The following is a 5,320-nucleotide window of genomic DNA, read 5'->3' as shown; positions in this document are numbered from 1 at the left end:
TTTTTCCCGAATGACATGGATTTACTTTATGAAAAATTGTTCTGAAGTGTTCTCCAATTTCTCTAATTTTTGTGCTGAGATTAAGACACAATTTAATGTTTCTATCCATATATTGAGGAGTGATAATGCTAAAGAATTCATGTCAGCATCATTTCAGAACTACATGAATCAATATGGTATTCTTCATCAATCTTCGTGTGTGGATACATCCTCTCAAAATGGAGTAGCTGAGAGAAAAAATAGACATTTGCTTGAGACTGCTCGTGCTTTGCTATTCCAAATGAAGGTACCTAAGCAATTTTGGGCGGATGCGGTATCCACAACTAGCTTTTAATTAATCGCATGCCATCCACAGTGCTTAATGGTGATATTCCCTATGGTGTTCTCTTTCCAAATAAGCCATTATTTTCATTAGAGCCAAAGGTGTTTGGAAGTACTTGTTATGTTCGTGATGTGCGACCCCATGTTACTAAACTAGATCCCAAGGCTTTGAAGTGTGTTTTTTTGGGATATTCTCGCTTACAAAAGGGTTACCGGTGCTACTCTCCAACCCTTAACAGATATATGGTGTCGATAGATGTTCTCTGAGAACATTTCCTTTTTTTTCTTCTCCCGACACTTCTCCAACTCAGGGGCAGGAAGAAGAAGAATGGCTCATTTATAAGATCACTCCACCGAGCTCAGAACATCATAAGGAAGTTTGTGGTAGTGTTGAGCAGTCAACTGAGAATGTGCCTTCTGATGTTCCTTCTGCTCAAACAAAGCCGCCGATAATTCAAGTTTATTCTAGGAGACAAGTGACCAATGATACATGTCCTGCACCAACTATTTCGTCATCAGATCCTCCTCCGATCAGTCCCTCTCCAACAGAAAATCTTGGCATTCCCATTGCTCTTCGCAAAGGTAAGCATCAGTGTCAATCAGTATATTCCATTGCTAATTTTATCTCATATGACCACTTGTCTCCCGCATCTTGCTCTTTGATTGCTTCTTTAGATTCTATCTTTGTACCCAAAACAGTTCGAGAAGCTTTGAATCACCCTGGGTGGTATGATGCAATGCTCGATGAGATACATGCGTTAGATGACAATCACACTTGGAATTTAGTGGACTTACCAAAAGGGAAGAAGGCACTGGGATGTAAATGGGTTTTTACAGTCAAAGTAAATCCTGATGGTTCTGTGGCTAGGCTTAAAGCCAGATTGGTTGCTAAGGGATATGCTCAGACGTATGGGGTGGATTATTCTGATACTTTTTCTCCTGTGGCCAAACTCACTTCCATTCGCTTGTTTATTTCTCTAGCTGCTTCTAAGAATTGGCCGCTACATCAATTGGATATCAAGAATGCATTTCTTCATGGTGATCTCCAAGAAGAAGTGTATATGGAGCAACCACCCGGTTTTGTTGCTCAGGGGGAGAATGGGAAAGTTTGTCACTTGAAGAAATCCTTGTATGGTCTGAAACAAAGTCCACGTGCTTGGTTTGGGAAATTTAGTGAGGTAGTTCAGAAGTTTGGGCTTACAAAGAGCAAATGTGATCATTCGGTCTTCTACAGACAATCAACAGTTGGCATTATTCTTCTTGTTGTATATGTTGATGACATTGTCATCACTGGGAGTGATTATGCAGGAATATCTTCTCTCAAATCTTTCTTGCATTCGACATTTCAAACGAAAGACTTGGGACAATTGAAATACTTCTTGGGAATAGAAGTAAGTAGGAGTAAGAAGGGGATATTTTTATCTCAAAGAAAGTATATCCTTGACCTTCTTGAGAAGACTGGAAAGTCAGCAGCCAAGCCTTGTAGTACTCCAATGGTTCCCAATATACAGCTAACAAAAGATGATGGTGATCCTTTCGATGATCCAGAGAGATACAGGAGATTAGTTGGGAAATTAAACTATCTCACTGTAACTAGTCCGGATATTGCTTTTGCAGTTAGTGTTGTTAGTCAATTCATGACCACGCCTAGAGTCAAACATTGGGCAGCTTTGGAGCAAATATTATGTTACTTGAAAGGCGCCCTTGGACTTGGCATAGTATATAGCAATAATGGACATACTCGCATTGAGTGTTTTGTAGACGCTGATTGGGCTGGATCCAAAATTGATAGAAGGTCTACTACTGGCTATTGTGTCTTTGTGGGTGGAAACTTGGTGTCATAGAGAAGTAAGAAACAAAATGTTGTATCTCGATCTAGTGCAGAATCTGAGTATAGAGCTATGGCACAATCCACATGTGAGATTATGTGGATACATCACCTCTTAAGTGAAGTTGGGTTGAAGTATCCCACACCCGCGAAACTTTGGTGTGATAATCAAGCTGCTCTTCATATCGCCTCAAATCCAGTGTATCATGAAAGAACTAAGCACATTGAGGTGGACTGCCATTTTATTCGTGAAAAGATTCAAGAAAACCTGATTTCCACAGGCTATGTGAAGACCGGAGAGCAACTAGCTGATTTGTTCACAAAGGCATTGAATGGAGCTCGAGTTAACTATTTGTGTAACAAGCTGGACATGATCAATATATATGCTCCAGCTTGAGGGGGAGTGTTACAGAATATTGTAAATATATTCTATTACCTTATATAGATAGGAGATATCTGTAGGAATCATAAGAGATATGTATGATATTTTCTTACCTTTGTTGATGCTTTTTCTAGTGTATATATACATGTAATGTTGATATAATAAACAAGCAATTTAGTTCTGCAAACTAAATAAAAAGGATCAAGCTTATCAAAGAAGATATCTCCAAGTTATATGAGAAGATTCCCGAGAACAAAGGTCTCATTGTCGTGAACTCTTCCAAGAAGCCCATTGAGAGCAAGTCATTGACAACTAGTAAAATAATTGTTGGTTTTGAGGAGGAGACAAAATGGATACTTAGAAAGCTCATTGGTGGACCAACAGATCTAGATGTCATTTCGATCACTGGTATGCCGGGTTCAGGTAAAACTACTTTGGCATACAAAGTATACAATGATAAATCAATTTCTAGTCATTTCAACCTTCGTGCATGGTGCACAGTCGACCAAGAATATGACGAGAAGAATTTGTTGAATAAAATTTTTAATCAAGTTAATGGCTCGGATTCAAAATTGATTAAGAATATTGATGTTGTTGATAAGCTACGGAAACAACTGTATGGAAAGAGGTATCTTATTGTCTTAGATGACGTGTGGGATACTACTACGTGGGATGAGTTAACAAGACCTTTTCCAGAAGTTGAGAAAGGAAGTAGAATTATTTTGACAACTCGAAAAAAAGAAGTGGCTTTGCATGGAAAGCTCTACACTGCTCCTCTTAATCTTCGATTGCTAAGATCAAAAGAAAGTTGGGAGTTATTAGAGAAAAGGGCATTTGGAAACGAGAGTTGCCCTGATGAACTATTGGATGTTGGAACTTTAATCTTCGATTGCTAAGATCAGAAGAAAGTTGGGAGTTATTAGAGAAAAGGGCATTTGGAAACAAGGGTTGCCCTGATGAACTTTTGGATGTTGGTAAAGAAATAGCCGAAAATTGTAAAGGGCTTCCTTTGGTGGTGGATCTGATTGCTGGAGTCATTGTTGGGAGGGAAAAGAAAAAGAGCATGTGGCTTGAAGTTGTAAATAATTTGCAGTCCTTTATTTTGAAGAATGAAGTGGAAGTGATGAAAGTTATAGAAATAAGTTATGACCACTTACCTGATCACCTGAAGCCATGCTTGCTTCATTTTGCAAGTAAGCCGAAGGACAGTGCAACCCAATCTATAAGTTGAAAGCTGTATGGGTTGCTGAAGGGTTTGTCGAAAAGATGGAAGAAGTGGTGAAGATTTATTTGGATAACTTAATTTCCAGTAGCTTGGTAATTTGTTTCAATGAGATAGGTGATGACCTGACTTACAAACTTCATGATCTTGTGAATGACTTTTGTTTGATAAAAGCAAGAGAGGAAAAGTTGTTTGACAAGATAAGTTCAAGTTCTCCATCATATTTGTTGCCACGTCAAATTACCATTGATTATGATGAGGAGCCCTTGGGCTTAATTTTGTCTTGTTTGGTTCAAATAAGAAAAGGCATTCTGGTAAACACCTCTATTCTTTGACCATAAACGGAGACCAACTGGATGACCGTCTTCCTGATACATTTCACCTAAGACACTTGAGGCTTCTTAGAGGGTTGTACCTGGATCCCTCTTTTATCAATGTGAAAGATTCTTTGCTGAATGAAATATGCATGTTGAATCATTTGAGGTTCTTATACATTGGGACACAAGTTGAATCTCTGCCTTTGTCTTTCTCAAACCTCTGGAATCTAGAAAGCATGTCGGTGTATAACGAAGAATCAACCTTGATACTATTACCGAGAATTTGGGATCTTGTAAAGTTGCGAGTGTTGTCCATGAGTGCTTGTTCTTTCTTTGATATGGATGCAGATGAATCAATACTGATAGCAGAGGACACAAAGTTACAGAAGTTGTGTCACGACCCGATTTCTTAAGTCATGATGGCACCTACTATAACCCACCAGCAGGTAAGCCAACCTGTAACCCGGAACAACAAGTAATGGGTCTGAGGGTAGAAACTAAACAAGAGTAGGTAAATAACAATATAAACAGGCAGAAGCAAACCAAAAACATATATACAAATAAAGATCCCTCCTAGAACCTGGAAGTTACTAGTACAGAGCTACTAACAAAATGAGTACAAGTCCCAAAAGTGGACAACAGAGACTGGACTGTCTCGAAAGGTAAAAGACAAGTCTATATATACAGATGGAGACTGAATTAGTACAAAACGCCGTGTGCTCACCCCCATCTCCGGATCAGTCTGCTCCAAGCTTGATCAACGCTGGCTACTAGTGCCCGGACCTGCATCACGAAACAGATGCAGAGCGTAGCATAAGTACCAAAATCACAGGTACCCAGTAGGCATCATAGGCCAACTGAACTAGAAAAGTAAAGGCAATATGAAAAGAAGGAATACACAAATCGAGGTCAAGAACAAAAATCTCACTAACAAAGGAATGCACACGAGTGTACAAAGAACTAACTAAAGTAATCAATAAGCTAACTACACCTAACTGGACCCCCATAAGTCCAGAAGGTACACGCGGGCGCAAGTTAAATAACAACTCAAACGGACCCCCATAAGCCCGATGAGTACACAGAATAACTATAACTAAAGAGAATTGCATAAGGGAACCCAAGAACAGAGAACACGAATCAGAACCTCAACCCTAATTAGTAAAATCTGAAAGTACGGAGGCCGGACCTCGAACCGGATGCTCACCAAAAGTACCTAAGTAACCAATCACAAGTATCAAGTATATGAGGCC

General features: G+C 39.3%; 1 pseudogene; it reads left to right on the top strand.

The window, feature by feature from the left end:
• Positions 1-4,483, top strand: part of LOC102583695 (putative late blight resistance protein homolog R1B-17) — an 8,824-nt pseudogene extending 4,341 nt beyond the window's left edge.
• The last annotated feature ends 837 nt before the right edge of the window (positions 4,484-5,320 follow it).

The sequence above is a fragment of the Solanum tuberosum genome, unplaced genomic scaffold (genome assembly GCF_000226075.1).
Source record: "Solanum tuberosum cultivar DM 1-3 516 R44 unplaced genomic scaffold, SolTub_3.0 scf00411, whole genome shotgun sequence".
Lineage (NCBI taxonomy): Eukaryota > Viridiplantae > Streptophyta > Magnoliopsida > Solanales > Solanaceae > Solanum > Solanum tuberosum.
Note: the sequence above shows the minus strand (reverse complement) of the source record. Positions and strands in the feature narration are given on the sequence as shown.